General features: G+C 43.8%; 2 long non-coding RNA genes across 3 annotated transcripts in view; both read left to right on the top strand.

Moving 5' to 3' along the window:
- LOC140694698 (uncharacterized) overlaps positions 1-17,682 on the top strand; it is a 321,210-nt gene that overhangs the window by 10,947 nt on the left and 292,581 nt on the right. The gene's annotated exons all lie outside the window — the stretch shown is intronic.
- On the top strand, positions 521-10,252 carry LOC140694702 (uncharacterized). Of its 2 annotated transcripts, none has more exons than XR_012070285.1 (3): positions 521-645; positions 1,891-2,018; positions 10,022-10,252. It is a non-coding gene; the product is annotated as an uncharacterized lncRNA (long non-coding RNA). The 2 variants fall into 2 exon arrangements; XR_012070286.1 differs by lacking the exons at positions 521-645; positions 10,022-10,252 and adding exons at positions 5,586-5,697; positions 7,318-7,492 and having other exon boundaries at positions 1,889-2,018.

Below are 17,682 nucleotides of genomic sequence, written 5' to 3' on the forward strand. Positions count from 1 at the left end.
TGGTAATAGGGTTGTTGCAGAGGTCATTGGTTAAGAAGAGGTCATTAGGGTGGGCCTTAATCCAGTATGACTTGTGTCCTGATAAAAAGGGGCAATGTGGACACAGAGATACGTGTACATGGGAGATGACGTGATGAAATGTGGAGAGAAGACGGTCGTCTCCAAGCCAAGGAGAGAGGCCTGGACCAGCCTCTCCCTCCCAGCCCTCAGGAGGAACCAGCCCTGCTGACACCCTGCCTGCAGACTCCCCGCCCCCAGGGCTGTGAGACAGTGAGCCTCTGTAGTTCCCATCACCCAGTGTGCGGTGCTGTGTTAGAGGAAGCTCAGCAACTAGCGCCCCCTTCTCAAGGTCCTCAGTGAGGCCTGCTCTGGCCATCTCATTTTAAACTGGAGACTGCCTTCCCCTTGTCTCTGCCCCAGAAACCCCCTCTCCCTGATCATATTATTTCTATCACCTTCTAGAATACCATATTTTTCACATGACTGTCACGACTGTAGTTTATGTTCTGCTCTTCCTCAGTCCTACAGGGACAAGTATCCTTATTTGTTCACTGACGGACCACAGGTGGCTTGACCAGTACCCGTGGCACAGCAGTCAATACAAATTGGCCGGATGGAAGGAGGGATCGTTCCTTACATTCACAGGTGAGTGAACGAAGATTCCGGGGGATTGAGTGTTTTGCTCAGGCACAGAGCTGGTAAGTGTCAGGCCAAGGGGGGTTTCAGGTACCTATGAACCTGTGGGAGTCTTGAGTGATTCCCTTTCCATTGATTAGTATTTCTCAGGTGTCTCTTTTTCTGGCTCTAACTTTTGACTTCTTTCTGGTATTCTTCTAAGCTTTCAACCAGTTTTAAGTTTTAATTCTGCTTTGTCTCAGGTAAACAAATGAAATCTGTAAATCTTTTAACTCATTATTTCATCTAAATACAGTGTGATTAGTGATGATGTTGTATTTCTGGCCTCTTGTTTTGTGATTTCTATTTGCTTTGCGCTGCTTTTCTCCTGCCGGTTATATCCCTTGCGGTCATGGTTAAGAGCATGGCGTGTAGAGGCAGCCTATCTGGGCTTGGTTCCCTCCCTTGCTAACCATGTAACCAGGATACGTAATCCCTTTGAGACTCACTTTCTTCATATACAAAAAGTGGTACTATCCACCTCAAAGACTGTGAGCATTAAGTGATAAAATGGATGGAGAACTTAGAATAGTGACCAGCGTATTTTGCATTCTTCATTTTGACTTCTTTATTTTTATTCTCTTTTTAAACAATTACTTTAGAGATTACTGTTGAATTTTAATGAACACCCTAGATATTGAAGATTAAAATGTTACTTAACCCATACATTGAATTTTATATACCAAATGATATCTGTATTTTGTTTCCATAAGTTCTGTTTAGCTCTATAAAAAAATTGATCTGCTTTCTTTTACATGATGTCCTGATTGTTCATTATGTTACATAAGATTCATTTTATCTTTTAATGATTCAGTCATACTTATTTTATGCTCTCTCTTAGATTGTTTCATAATTTTAGGCTCTGGAATATTAATCATCCTGTGTTTTACGGTGAGCTCTTTCTTCCCTGTGGCATTTATTTTCTTCTGTTTATAGTTGTGTGTCTGTGTGTGTGTAGAGTTGTGGGAGTTTCTCTATAGTGAGTACAATATTTTTCCTATGATTGTCCCTTACATCCTGGTTTATAAAGTTTCCCTAGAGAACAATTTTGTGTTGCTTATCCTAAGGCTCCAGGTGATATGATCAACGTTGAATTATATTTTTCAGTTTGGGAATTCCGGAATCTTAAGTGGAGTATCAATATGGATTCCACATTCGAATAAAGCAGGGGCGTGGAGATTATATTTTTTTAAGGGAGATTTTGTTTTTCCCTAGAGAACCGGCTGTTTCACCCCTTTCCTGCGTGCACAGGTGGAGAACTTTGAGTCTTCCTTTCAGTGAAGAGTCAAGTCGTCCAATACGTCTTATGCAGAGGTTTCTATAAAGGAAGACTTCTACATCTGGTATGGACCCTTTTTCTTAATGGACATTGTATCCCTATTTATGTGCAGATGAAAACCCCTTCCCTCCAGGGTGCTGTGGCATCAGCTCACAAGATTACCATTTTTGCGTTGTGTCCTCTTTTTATTGTCACCTGGGAACTTCTCTCTCCATAGTTATCTCTGTGTTACTTTTGTTGTTGTATTTTATCCGGCATTACTGAAAGTTTTACTTAAAAGGGATCCTAATTAGCTCTGTTTACCTGTTTCCAGAGCTGAAAGCTTCAGTTCTAGAGTATCTGTTTGATTTTTCTTAAAAATACATTCCAATATATTTCTCTGGTGAAAGTCTTGACCCTGTTATCTGTTCTCCCATCATTTCCTTATTTTCTTGATTATATTAAAAGTGTTTTATAGCCTTTATTGGTAACTCTGATGCCTACATCACCTGGGGGTTTGCATCCTTTGTCTAATATTTCTTATTCTCATTTTATCCATCATATAGTCTTGACATGTTGCATGTCTAGAAATTCTTTATTACATGGCAGACACTGCAAATGAAAAATCCATATCTTATCTTCCTTAAGAGGTTTTCTACCTTCCCGTTAGGCAGACAGGGTGAGAGACTGATCATCTCACTCCAATAAGGCCCTGAGTTGCGTCGACAAAAGTGCCTTTTTTCTTAACACAGCTTTGAGGTATACTTGGCAAAATAATTTTCACAGATTTAAAGTGTACAACTTAATGCGTTTTGACATAAGTATATCCCCAAGGAACAATGACCACATTCAAGACAGTGAACATACCCATCACCCACAAAACTCTTCTCCTGCATTTTGTTGTCCCTCCCTCCCTCCCCGTCTATTCCCCTGGAAACCATTGATCTGCTTTCTATCACAACATACTGGTTTGCATTCTCAAGATCGTTGTATGAATGGATTCATGCAGTATCTACTCTATGTTGTCTAACTTCTTTCATTCAGTGTAATTATTTTGAGAGTCATCTGTGTTGCTGTATTAATAGCTTATTTTTCTCATAGCAGAGTATTGCTTAATGCTGAGTTTTTCCTGAATAGTTTATTGCGAACAGTGTTTGGTTAGACCATCCTTTGTTTCTCCATTTACTTCTTGATGGATGCGTGGGTTATTTCCAACTTGAGCTATTATAAATAATATTGCAGTGAATATTTGGTTACAAGTCTTTTTATGGACATACACTTTTATTTTCTAAAGCATCAGATGAGAAATATCTGGGTTATATGGTAGATAGGTGTTTACCTTTTTTAAAGAAACTGTTAAACAGTTTTCCAAAATGGTTGTGCTATTGTAAATTCCTCGTGGTATGTATCAGTTCTGGTTGCTCTACTTCCTTGCCAGCACTTTGTAAGGTCGATCTTTCTAATCGTATACATTCTAGTATATATGTGAACTAGTATCTCACTGTGATTTTTAAAAGCATTTCTATAATGACTAATGGCATCTTTAATCAGCATCTTTTCATATGCTTATTATCCATCTAGATATCTTTATTGAAGTGTGTTTTCTGGCCTCATTCATTCATTCAGGTGTTTGCATTATTATTGTGTTTTGAAATGTTTTTATTCTGGATCAGACACAAAGAGAGACCTTTACAGACATATGATCTGCAAATAGGTTCTGTCTATAGCTTGTCTTTTCATTTGCTTAGCAGTGTTTAGAAGAGCTTTGAAGAGTCTTCATTTCTGTAAAGTTCACTCTATCAGTTACTTTTTAAAATAGATGATAATTTTGGTGTCATAGCAAAGAAATATTTGCCAAACCCAAGGCCATAAAGCTTAAGCCTATGCTTTTTCTACTAGCTGTTTTATAGTTTTAGATTTCTTATTAAAATCTATGATCCACTTTGAGTTAATTTTTGTATATTTTGTGAGGTGTGGATCAAAGTTCATTTTTTTTTTTTGCGTATCACTGTCTAACAATTCCAGCACTACTTGTTGAAAAGATCCTTTTCTCCACTGCATCCTTTTTGAGAATCAATTGTCTATATAAGTGTTTGTTTAGTTCTGAACTTTCTATTCTGTTCCATTATTCTATTTTCCTGTTTTACACCAACAGCATACATTCTGATTACTGTAGCTTTATAAAAAAAAGTCTGAAAATTAGATAGTGTAAGTCTTCCAACTTTGTTTTTCTTGTTCAAAGTTGTTTTGGATATTTGGGATCCTTTGCATTTTTATATGAATTTTACAATCAGTTTCTAATTTCCTTACATCCTGTTCTACCAAAATTCCACCCATGTCTTTGGCCATCTCCAAAGCCGCATTTTCAGAAGTCTCTCTAGTTCCCAGGTGAAAGGAATTTGTCTTTTTTCTGGCTCCATTCACATTTCATATTATTTGATTACATTTATTCATATTTGGCTGTATGTACTTGTCTGATCTTTCCAGCCATATGGTAAATCTCTCAAAATTAGGAATCTTGACTTGGTTCCCTATATCTGCTGAGAAAACTAGTTCTATTCTTTGCAGCAGTGAGCCCTGCAGTAAGAGGTATCTGCAGCACACATCTAGCTCATTGCTTGAATATTGTCAAGGAATTCTGCAGATTTAGAATTGTTTATTGATTGTTGTCTCCAAGACGGCTCAGTCTTTTTTATTTCTATTGTTACTGCTGCAGTTTCAAAGAGCAATGGCTAATTATTTTCCAAATATCAAAACATACTGTAATTGAGTTGTGATGTAAATTATGTGCTGCTGTGTCTTAAAAACCTCCTTAGTGTTCACAGGCTCCTTCACTCATGGAAATTTTGGGAGAATGACATATCCTTAGAGATAGCACTGCTGACTTTGGCGACCTGAGCAGCAGTATCTGAACTCACTCCTGCTGTTTTTCTAGTGTCCCATCTAGCCCTCCTCCAGCCCTCCATGGGGGGACATGCAGTTCTGCCCTTGAAAAGCCTGTTGCTTCTCAAGAAGACTTCCCTATGAAACATAATCATGTCCTTCTTGTGGGGACATTCAGTCCAGAGATTTGGCGGCAGGGAAAAATGTTTAGTCTGCTTTTGGTAGAGCCTAAACTCTTCCATAATTATTAGAAGCAAATCCAATGAGGAAACTGTGTTGGCATCTAACAAATCAGCATAAATGTCTGATGAGACAGATCAGCTTCCCCATTCCACTCAGGCGTCATGTTGATGTGACACACAACTTGGCTAAAATTTTCTCCTCTGTGCAACGTAAGTTTCAAGACATTATGAATGGCTTTTTGTTTTTCTTCCTTGGTCTTTCCACATTCACTGTGTCTGGTGAGATTATATGAATCCTGCTTATTTTCAGCCCAGCAATTACCCCTTTTAAAGGATCACGTGTTTAAAAGGCTAGTGGACAATTTGTTAGAAGATAGAATTCCTTAGATTTTGGTCCTGGAGTTGAATCTTGGTTAGGGGTGAATGAAAATTCCCATTAAAATTTTAAATTCAGTGTTACAAAGTTTTAAAAATAGTTAAATATTAGTCAATTTCATTAAACACTTTAGCAGTTATTTACTTTTAAGCCTGTTTCTGGGGCAATTTTTTTAATGATTCCCTCTCTTTATTGATTCCCTCTTTATCAGAATCCTTGAGAGGCCCTTGTCATCACTGTCAGTATCATCATCATCATCATCATGGAACTGATTCCTCTGGACGATTCTAGGAAAATAAAGAGATCGGTGGAGTTATTTGTAGGTCAGTGTGTGAATATACAATAAGAACAGTTATCAGACATTAGATGCAAGAAATCCACTTTATTTAGAGAAGAATTTGGTCATGAAATCCTAATGTGGTGAATGAAGGTAGCAGTGGGAACAGAATAGTCAGTGGAAAGGAGGGAGTGAGCGAAGTGGGGAGCATAGTTCCTTGGTTAGCCGATCATCAAATTGGTGAGAATGAGGGGAGTGTGTTGGCAGAATCATGTCCCTCCCCCGCCACAGGTTAGCCAACTGTGACATGTTTCTGTACATGGTAAAAGGGATGACAGATTATATTAGGAGAAAAATCTTAGAGGATTTCTGTCTTCTAAATTGTCTATTAGCCTTTTAAACCCGTGATACATTATTAAAGATTAGTGGAGGGCCACAAATAAAAAGGATTCATATAATCTCACCACACATACTGAATGTAGAAATACTAAGAAAGAAAAACAAAAAGTCATTCATAAGTGCCTTGAACCTTAAATTGCTCATGAGAGGAAATGTCACACAAGGTGAATGTCACAGCCACATACATAATGCCTGAATGGGAGGGGAGAAGGGGATCCTGAGATGAGACAATAGGGTGAGTAGCCTGGATTGTCCAGGTGGGCCCAATGTAATCACAGGGGTCCTTAAAATGGAGGACATAGCCCAGCTGAATTTAAACTCAGAGGGAGGTGTAGCCATGGAGCAGTGTTCAGAAAGGCTGCTGGCCATGAAAATGGAGGAAGTCGTGGGGCACAAGCTAAGGAAGTTGGGTAACCTCTGGAAGCTAGAAAAAAAAACCAAAAACAAGGAAACATTCTCTTCTAGATCCTCTAGAAGGAAGGAACCCTGCTGTTAAGTTGAATTTAGCTCAATGAGAACTGTGTTGGATCTCTGACCTCCACAGCCATAAGGCGATAAATCTGTGCTGGTTTAAGTTGTTAAGCTTATGGAAATTTGTTACAGTGGTAATAGAAAAATAACATAGTGGGCGGTAGTGCAAGGGATTAAAGGTCTAGGCTGGGGTGTGGAGAGGATTCTGACATTTATACTGAAAAACAACCAGGTGCAGTGGGAAGGTGTCTTAAGGAAGACCTACCTGGCAGGGCTGTTAAGATGACTGTTTGGAGTGAGGAGAGCATTGGATTAGAGGAATCAATTAAATCTCTACCAGAAAAATAAGGAATAAAATAACAGGGCTTCAGTGTTAGTGGATGCAGGAATGGAAATGTGCAGAGGGATATAAACATTACTTTGATATTAGCTACAGGTTTGATGACTGCATGTTGGGGAGAGTTAGCCGATGTGTGGGCTGAATGCATCCCCTCAAAATCCATATGTCAAAACCCCATCTCCCAGGGTGATGGTATGGGAGGCGGGGCCTTTGGGAGGTGATTACTAGGATAAAGTGAAATCATGAGAGTAGAGCCCTCATGAATGGGATTAGTGCCGTTATAAAGGGTCCCAGATTGCTTGCTTCTCTCTGCTCTCTGGCCCATGAAGATAGAGGGAAGACAGCCATCTTCGAGCCATGAAGGCTATTCTCTCCCAGATACATTGACCTCAGCCTCCAAAACTTAAGGAACATGCTGGTTGTTTAAGCCACCCGACCCACGGTAATTTGTTACAGCATCCCAGACTGACGAAGACAGGGGAGAATGCCTCTGAGTTTGGCACTGATTGCCTGGAGAATGCTGAAACCCAGGGAAGTGGGCAGCACAGACGTTTACCCATTTAATCCTGGCAACGCGGTACGAGATAGAGTCTACATATTTCTCGCTATTTAAAAGGGAAGGAAAAAGAGGCACAAACAACAACAACAACAACAACAACAACAATAATTTTCCAAGATTCACACAGAACCCCCTGGAGGCAGAGTGAGAATTTATACTCAGGCAGGCTGACCCCAGAGCCCCTGCTCATAACTACTAAGTCAGATCACATTGCTTATGTGGATCAATTTTTTTCAAGTGTGATATGAGGGTACTGTGTCCAGTAACTTATAATTTCAAAATACCTCACTGTAAGGGAAACATTAGTCGCAGGCTTTGCAAACCACAGAAAGCTAGACATACAAAAATAACTCGTTAGGGCAAGATAACCAATAATGTTTTTAAATATTATACTTGCTGAACTTTTGCAATAAAATGTGTATTTATAATTCTGTCTGGCTACAGAATAACTTCATAATCCTGAATGTGGCTGGTGGCTCCCATGGTGGGCAGCACGGGCCTAGAGAATTTAAGTAGCTTGTGCAGCCTCGCCCAGGAAGCTTGTGGTGGGATCAGAGCTATAGGCTGGGACTTTTCCTTCCTATCCAACAAGTCCCTTATGGAGGCTTAGAAGCTTCTCCTTTGGTGCTCAGCTGTCTATCCGTACATATGACATCTTGTCAGGTGTCCCAGCCTGCTCCTGAACATCAGCCAGAACCCACTTCTGCTCTTTTCTGGCCAGGTAATACATTCTAGCAACTTCCATTGACTTCTTGGCATCAGTTCTTACCTGGAAGGGTAGTGGCTAGAGATGTAAATGTGTCCACATGGCAGGGTTTTCATACACATAGCAGGAGTTGTCAAGAGAAGAAAACGTCAGGAAGACGAGTGGAAGCAGGTCATTTAAAATACCAAATGGGTACTTTCAATGTATGTTTGTCTTTCCAAGTCCATACTTGTTCTGCTTGTGCATTACAGGCCAGTAAATCGGGAGAGCAGGTTTTGCGGCAAGAAATAGCAACTATAATTTGGAAAGCCAGATGAGAAGATGGAAGTCAAATGTCCTGGAAAACCATCTCCCAAAGTCAGAATTCAGGATCTTTTTATATTAAAAAGGGGAAGCAGGAATGCTTGGTTGTTGCAAACTTCGTTTATGAATTCTTTGTTGTTAGAATCTTTTGTTCTTGCAGCTCTTCACCTGGGTCAGATCCGTGTAAACCTCCAACAAACAAATGTTATTTCTATTTTGTAACTTGTTATCTTTATACGAATGGAAAAGTGTTAATTTCCTTTAAAGTCAGAGCCTTGAGGACAGGGTCTCCTGTATATTTCAGGCTTTAGGCAACATTGTTTTACAAAAGGTGCAGAACGAACAAGACTAAACCTAGGAAAAAGGGCACAGGTTTAAAGTCAAACAAGTGAAAGAAGTTTTCCCTCATCCTCTGTTCTTTCAGCCCTCCCTGGAGATGCCACTGTTTACTATCCTTTTTGTGCTTTTCCAGATATGCTTTGCATATTCCCACCTATGTATGCAAATTCCTTTAAACGTTTACTTATTTTTAACTTATAGGGGTTTAAATCCTCAAGTGCCTTCTGCCCGGGTAATAGAAAAGAACAAATCTGACTCCATACTAGAACTTTTCCTTTGACTTTAACCCTGTACTCTGTCTCCTAGGCTTCATCTTGCTTGTGAAACAATGTTGCCTAGAGCCTGAAATATACAGGAGAGCCTATTCTGAAGGCTCTGACCTTCAAGTATATTTAACACTTTTTCATTCATAAAAAGATAACAAGTTGCAGAATAGAAAATAACGTTTGTTTTGCTGGAGGTTTACAGAGATTTGACTCAGGCGGATAGCTGCAAGAACAAAGGATTTTAACAAAAAAGAATTCCTACACCAAGAATTTGCTACAACCAAGCACGTAGGAAAGGAGCCTGAATTCTGACTTGGGGAGATGGTTTTCCAGGACATTACTTTGCCATCAAGGTCTAGAGAAACTTGGTGTTCCATGCCCCAACACCTGGTCTCCCAACTTACTGGCCTGTCCTGCACTGAGGAGAATGAATTTGGACTCAGTAACACTCCTATCTACCCAGCAAGCTGGGCACTGGAAATGAGGACAGCTCTCCCACACCCAGGGACCTACTGTGAGCCCTTGATGGTTCCCCTAGGGTGGGGTGTGGTTTAATCAGGCGGGATGGGGACTATGCACCAACACTCAGGCAGTATGCTCCCTCTGGGGCTCTGACTTTATACCTCCCGCTCCCCACCAGCTCAAAACCTGGGATAGTGGAGCTAAAGCAGAGATCTTGCCTGCCTGTTTCCCAGCGTGTAAAAGGGGAATATGTACTCTTCCCAAGGTAGTTCTGAGCGACAACACCCTCGGGTGCTTGGTTCCCAGAGCAACAGGAAACACTTTTCCGAGTGGGGGCAACGGACGTGATCCCATAGGGGTTCTGCAGAGGCCTCGACTGAAGGGCTGGACCAGGGAGATAAAATTTGAGCTGCGGGCCTTGAAGTGTTAGAGAAGGGTGCAGAGGCAGGACTGCTGCCTGTTTTGGGGTGCCGCCGGAGGTAAAGCTTATTCTCTCCATCTCTGCTACTCCCCTCCCCTCTCCAGATCCCTCCGTTCTCTCTGCACCTCCTGCCCATCTATCTCCCTCCACTTTTCCCCTCCTCCCTTCCCCCTCCCATTTTCTCCCTCCCTCACTTCCCCAGCTTCTCTCGCAGAAACCAGAGGGTCGCTGGCACGACTGTGCATGCGTAGTCGGTGCCAGCTGGACCGCGGGTTGGAAGCTCCAGCTCAGAGCCGGGGATCGGCACCAAAGGCTCCTCAGTTCTGTGGCCCGTTAGGCCTTTGGCTTCTGCCCGGGGCCGGGACCTCCGGCTGTGGAAGTGCAAGGTAGGGGCTCCCGGGAAATGTTCAGTCGGCTGGGGGAGGGTGGTCCGCGTGTCAGAGCCCGCGAGGGCGCGAATCAACGTGTGTTCAGCTGAATTGCTCGGGCCAGGCCCCTCTGCCCCAGCGCCTCGGTCACACCTGTCCAGGGCCAGGTGTGCACCTGCCGCCTCTCGCCCCAGCCGGGCTCCCCTCAGTCCGCGGCTGGCGTCCCCTTCCCCTCTTCCGCCTGCGAGAACTCTCCTCCCGGGCTTCCTCTCCTCGGCCGCCGACCCGTCCCCACACCTGTGCGGGCTGTGTCCCGCGCGGGCGGGGTCTGCGGACCCGGACGGGGGCGGGCGGCTGGGGCTGGCCTCCGAGCCGTGCTGCCGCACGCGTCCCCCACCCAGCTCTCCCTGCCCCACGACCCCGGGGCTGCCCTCCTCTCCCTTTCCCGCTCCCTGCGGACCAGGTCAGTGGCGTGGGCGCTGCTCCCTGGGCTGAGAGCCTCAGGTTGTAAATACCAGCCTCTCCTGGTGGAGTTGGCAAAAGGGAGCGTCAGTGCTAAGGGAGCTTCCGTCTCCTCCCTCAGTGTTTCTGCCCCAGGTAATTTCCTTGAACAATTTCAGGTGTTATGATGGCGGTGCTTGATGATGTCACGTGTTTTTATAGTGCGAGGGATTATAGTGGTGAAAGCAGGGCTTGGCTCAGCTAAAAATGAGCTGAAGGCATGAGGCTGTGACATCCTCCAGGCTTCCCTCTCCAAGGGTGAAACGTGTGACCATAGATTTTAGAAAGATAGTTACAGTCCCTAACTAGTCCAGCCCAGCTAGTGTGTGTTAACAGGAACAGCACCACCAGAGGCGTTTGAGTCCCAGGGACATTGCAGTCCTAAAGAGCTCCTGGCACAGTTTGGTTTGTTTTGGCTTTTTGTTTTTCTTAAATTGTGCAGCAGACTAGTTGTATAGAGGGGAAAATAATTGTCAAGAAATATTTTTTTTCATATAACAGCTTTATTGTGATTTTGTTCACACACCATGAAGTCCATCCATTTAAATGGTACAATTCAGCAGCTTTTAGCATATTCACAGTGCTGCAACCATTATTATTCCAGAACGTTTTTTATCACTTCAGAAAGAACAGCGGAAATCAATGACCTATCCACCCTTCCCCAGTGGTGTTTCTAAAGAAGTTTCTTGGCTGTTCCTGACCATAAATTAACTCGTTACATTCCATGAAAAATCTGGTAGGAATTCTAATAAGAATTACATTGAATCTGTCTATAAAAACAGGAATAATTAATGTCTTTATGGCATAAACTTCTTCTACCGATGAATATATCTGAGACCCTAAATTTTCATCTGTCCAGAGCCTGGCCCATGGGAAGTCCTCACAAATTGTTGGGCTTGTGAATGATGAGATTCTATACATTCTTAGTTGCAACTGTAGCTTTTCACAGAAGAGAAAAGTAACCTCAGTGAAGCCAAGTGACACTCTGATGGTCAGAAAGGGTGACAGTCAGTGCTGGAGTGATCCAGTGGACTTGGTGTTTGCCACCAGAATTCTCCACCACCTACAGCTAAGGGGATTACAGTGTTCTTTTATTTTTTTAATGACTTGCTTTTATTTTTCTAATTATTTTTTATTGAAGTGTAGTTAACTTACAATGTTAGTTTCAGGTGTACAGGAGAGATTCAGTTATAAACAGATGCATATGTATATACATAAGTTTTAGATTGTTTTTAGTACAACTCATTACAAGAACTTGAATATAGTTCCCTGTGCTATATAGCAGGTCCTTGTCATTTATTTTATATTTATTAATGTGTATCTGTTAATCCCCCCTTTCCTGCCTGCTAAACACAGTTTGTTTCTATGTCCATGAGTCCATTTCTATCAGCATCGTTTTTCCTAGTTAATATATGCTGCTTGGCGGCTTTCAGTTTCAGTAATTCCATCTTATCTGTGGGCGTTTTACTTCTGGTGGGCCTGTATGTGGTTTTCACACGTGGTAACAGAGATCTGTATTTGGGAGAACTCCAGGCCTCGTGTAGTCCCTGGTACAGAGCACCCACTGAGCTGATGCTTGAACTGGGAAAAAAACACAGTAAATGTTAGAATTTCCACTATGATTGGGACTTCCAGGTTTCTATAACCTCTTTAGCCCACCTAAATTTTGGCTGCACCCAATACTGGATAATTTGGTGGAACTTCATGGTATGGTGGTGTAGAGACAGGGCCTTGTATGCTTCTTCTCTTTCCTTTTTTTAACACTCATTCTCCTGGGCCTCCCAGATCTTCCCACAGTGGTGCCCAGGGCTGGCTTGGTGCTGCACTCAGGCAATATTTGTTAATAAGGCCCTTTCCTCATCTCTTCTCAGCGTCCGTTTCCTTCTCCGCACAATGAGACCGTAGACTAGGTAAGTGCTTTTCAGTTTCTTTTAAAGCCATGTTTCCTTTGAGAAACAGAAAATGCAAATCTCTCCTCCCATCCCAACTGTTCAGATTTTGATACGTCCTCCAAGGAGTGACAAAGTTCTTTGTGGAAAACTGATGTGATTGTGATTCCAGGTGGCACAGAAAAGACTCTTCAGAGATTTATTGCAGGGAAAGGGCAGGAAAGGGGCTGTATGTCACACTTTCTAGTGTGAGCAGTGGAGAAGGGGATTGGGTTTAAATACAGTGTCTGATGTGGCCTCTTTCTAATCTTGCACAATGTGATAAACTTCTCTCCCTCAGTTTATTCATGTGTCAAGTTGGGGTGATAGTATTTTAGGGTTTTTGTGAAACATTATACACATAATCCATTTGTGTCTCTTTAGAAACAAGAGCTGCTAGGGCGTCAGTGATTTCTTTGAAAAAAAAAATCTTGTCCATAGCACTCTGTCTGTGTGTATTTTGAAGTTCCTGGAGGGTGAGTGTTGAAACTAAAGTCCATCGTCGGACAGGTGGCCCTTGGTTCTCTGTGCCCCAGATTGCCCCCTCCTCCCCAGTCCTCTTCCTCTCATTCCAGGATGAAGTTCCCTTGTAGATTTACACAGAGGTCTTGTGGAAATGGCTTTTCATTTTATTGTTTCACAAAGGAGGGCTGCCATCATGATCTCTGTGGTCAGGTTTTGGTGAACTGAAGGCTATGCAATTAGGGGTTTCTATTTAATAAAAAGAAAAATAAATTACAAATACAAACTTAGACCTAGGTTGGTGAGAAGGGCTCTTGGAAGTGGGGACCACTAGATTTGTTAGCTTCAGTTGCAGTGGCCTCTGGCCACGAGGACCCATCCTCGTGCTCTGAATTTGGAGGGACCAGTGGATTCAGTGGGAAATTTAACTGAGTGTATCTCATGGTCTAGGGATTGTTCTATTTGTGCTGTGTGTTCCTTATTTGAGACAGTGAGCTCATTTAACCTCAATATCCTCTTTAAAATATTAGACTTTTAATTTTGTGATGTAATGTAGATTCCCATGTAGTTGTAAGAGATAATATGGAGAGGGCCTATGAACTCTTTGCCCAGTTTTCCTTAATGGTTCGATCTTGCAAAATTCGGGTACAATTCATTACTGACTCACTAACCCTTTGAAGTTTGTGTTATTGCCTTCATTTCTATTCACGATTAAACTGGGACTTAGAGAAGCACACAGGCCTGCCCAGGTCACCCACATGGTTAGTGCAGAGTTGGGTGAACTTGGGCTTGGGATTTCTAGGCAGTACCACTATGATGGTCTATAGCAGGGAGCACCATTCACTTTGCTTGTTTATTCATTCATTCAACAAACATTTATTGAGTAACCTCTGTGGGTCAGATGCTTTCATAGGGTTATCTGATTCCTCAGCAGTAATGAGAATCAGGTTAAGTTTTCTTTTTTTTAAAGAAAGTGAGAAGATATAACCCCCACCAAAGGTAATATAGCTCATAAAGGAGCGATAGTAAATTTCTACAGTCCCCCCTTTTTATGCAGGTGGTACCCTAGGCATTTTAATTTGCAAACTTGCGTAATCCAGATATATTCTTGTAAGGCAAGGATTTTTTTTTAATTGAAGTATAGTCAAGTTTACAATGTTGTGTCAATTGCAAGATGTTTTTTGAAATTTGAATTAAAAATATTTTTTGAGGAGGGTAAGTATGATTGTTTATTAGTTTCATTTTTGAAAATGAGGTACTGGGGTTTGAACCCAGGACCTCGTACATGGTAAGCACGTGCTCTACCACTGAACTGTACCCTCCTCCCCAAGGCAAGTTTTCTTACCCATTATTCTGCAGCTTAGGAGTTCAAACAAATTGGAATTGAAATCCTGATGTTTAGATCCCACTGTGGTTCTTTTCTCTATATTCTACTTAAAGGGGTTTGGAAAGCTGTTCCTTTGTTCATTTCTTTATCCAGCAGTTTTGAGCACTGACTTTGCATCAGGGTCTGGCTAGGTACTTGGAAACAGAAAACAAGAAATGACACTGCTGTGCAGGCGCAGCAAGCCTAGACCAAAAGCTGGGTAATGTGATCCGAGCTACAATAGCCATGTGCAGACGCTGAGGACAAACTGTACCCCCGGCTTTGCTTGGGCTTCCCTTGCCTTCTGGCTGGTACACACGAGGTCACTGCAACCCAGAGGGGCGCACAGCCCACAGAAGAGTATGTATATCGATCCCTTCTCACCTCTCTGCAGGGACTGCAACATGAGCATCCCTGACTACGTGCAGTGCACTGAGAACGAACAGATTCTCCCCGTGATGGTAAAAGCCGTTGGGATCATCTCAGAGGAAAATTTTTTTGCATCTATAAGCGAATCTCCTTGGTGAGCCAGATCAGCCCGTGCGGCTCCCAGTGGGCACTCTGTATCCACTATAGGCACCACTATGCGCCCGAGAATGAGTGGAGAAACTTCCAGACACATTGCAAGGTCGTGGGCCTTGTCACCATTACCGACTGCCTCTCGGCCAAGGCCTTCGAGAAGCTCCACGTGCAGAGGAGCTGTATGGCACCTCGTTAATGACTCTCAGCTCTTTGTCTTTGTGCTGTATGGGGAGGTGGCCGAGCAGACCTGCACCGACGTGGCCTTCAATCTATGAGGCCTGCAGGCTGGTGGAGAAGAGGATCGAGGACTTCACTGAGTCACTCTTCATCATTCTGAAGTCCAAGTGGCTGGATAGGGCCCCCAACAAGTCTGGAGACAAGATCCCCCTCCTCTGCACCTTGTTGGAGAAGGAGGACTTCATGGGACTGGACACAGAGAGCAGGTAAGCCTACCTGTAGGACCGGCCGCCCTGGCTGTGTGCCGGATTGCTTCCCTACATCCAGGAAGGGATCAGCAAGGAAGAAGGCTGTCTTGTAGCCAAGGGTGGAGGAAGGTGCAGCCCGCCGATTTACAGACATTTCAAAGTGAATCCACCTTTGTTTCAGAGAGATCCTTTTAGGGTTAGTGTGGACACTTCCTCCCGTTTTTCAGCCAGGACCACTGTGGGACCCCTGGAGTTTCTGTCCAATAGAGTAGCAACAGCCACTGATGCTAGGAGCGCTGAGGAGGAGGCTGGTCTGAGCTGACATGTGCTGTAGGTCAAATGCACATCAGACGCTGAGGCTTGTCTAGAAAAAGGAATGTATTCTATCTTGTTACTTTCTATATTGATTACATGTCAAAATAATAGTATTTTACATACAGTAGAATAAGTAAGATCTGTTCTTAAAATCAGTTTCTAATATTTGTTTTTTTGTTTGTTTGTTTAATTTTTAAATGTGGCAACTGGGAAACTTTCTTTACATGGATCTCATCTCATTTCTGTTGGGCAGCCTGTCCTGGGACAGTCTCATCCCTTTGCTTATAGATGAGATGCTGAATCCCGAGACGCAGAACGAGGCGCTGGTTGAGCTGCAGCTGGAGCCAGTGTCTGCTGCCTCCCAGGCCCAGCACCTGCAAGGCTCAGGCCCTCTCTCCCTGCCCGACAGCCACCATGCCAGGTTAGGACATCAGAAACACCGCCAGGGACTTCCGAATGAACTCTTTATGCAGGGAAAGTTGTGTCACGGAGTATAGGACAGAGCAGGGAAAGGTTCCTGCTCACTTTGCCCCTGTGATTAGGTCAAAGGCCTCACTTTGCCTCGGAAGTGCAGACGAGCTCTTCTGGGCAGCCTACCCCCTCACCCTCTGCTCTGTTTCCCATGTGTCTATCGTGTTGTCCCTCGGGCAGTAAAGGTTGAGATGCCTTTACCGAGAGGTGGTTCCACTTTGCTGGGGAGAGTGAGGGAAGTTGTATCCCCCCGGCCTACGGCCTCGGGCTTTGAGTTTGGGGAGCGCTCATGGCGGTCCCAAAGGTGACGGTCGGAGAACCTGGCACGTACTGCTGGGCCCGCTGTGGAGGCGGTGCTCTGTGATTCTTGATCATACCTAAGATCAGATCCTACTTTCTGGTTGTTGGTCAGTTGGAGGAGAAGATTCCAGAGAATTGATAAAAAGAATGTCCAGACCAGCCCTGTGTGTGAGAGGCACAGGGGACCCGAGTCCCACCTGCGTGTGGTGTCTGGCGAACTCTGGATGAATTTTCAGTTCCTCCCCGGACATGCCTCTGTGGCTTAAGGAAGGGGCAAGGCATGTCGTGGCCATGATCTGTACTTGTCCTCACAGGGCCCTGTGATCTACATGTCCGCACTCCCCTTCTGCTCCTTGGAGATTAGGTGGCAGGTTTAGGAGCCTGGGCACTGCTGAAGGCACAGCTGCCAGCACCGGGCTTCTCCCAGACTGACTCCGTTCACCTCACCTGTCACCTCCTGCTGAGCCCCCAGGCATTAGTCAAGGTAGGTACATCGGTGCAACGTAAGCAGGGACCACCTTATCCCCCTGCACACACTGGTGGGTGAGCAGTGGAAGCCTGGAGCCCTGCCCCAGGCCCCTGGACAGTGCTTCCTCTTTTGTCATAAGAGGCACTGGTGACATTTTTGCTCAGCAACTGCTTGGCTCTGAGTCTGTAGACCCACCAGAGAATGCCAGCTTGTTTTTGCATTTTGAAGTCTGCCCTTGGGATTTGGCGGAGTAGCTGGATGTGTGCTTAGCCCATAGTGGTTGACACTATCCCCATTGTTTACCCAGAACCTCGTGTACCAGGCATGGCTCTCGGCATCAAAATACAGCAGCGCATTAAACCTCCCTCCAGGTGGGTCTCTCTGTTTTGGTACAATAAGCTCCCAGCCAGCATCTGAACGTCAGTGAGATAACGCGGCCAGTGAGCTCGGGTCAAGCACGTTCTTCTCCAGTCAGTTTTACTCCATTGTTGCTTTTACTATTCCAGTCATTAATTTATATAGCAATGCTTTGGTGCAGGATCAGAGCCTAATTCTCTCCTGCTACTCTTGGTGGCAGTGAATAAAACTGTCCAGCCTGAAATGCGACAACATTTTGTAGCTCAAAAGCTATCTAGATG

Source organism: Vicugna pacos, unplaced genomic scaffold (genome assembly GCF_048564905.1).
Source record: "Vicugna pacos unplaced genomic scaffold, VicPac4 scaffold_102, whole genome shotgun sequence".
In the NCBI taxonomy this organism is placed as follows: Eukaryota; Metazoa; Chordata; class Mammalia; order Artiodactyla; family Camelidae; genus Vicugna; species Vicugna pacos.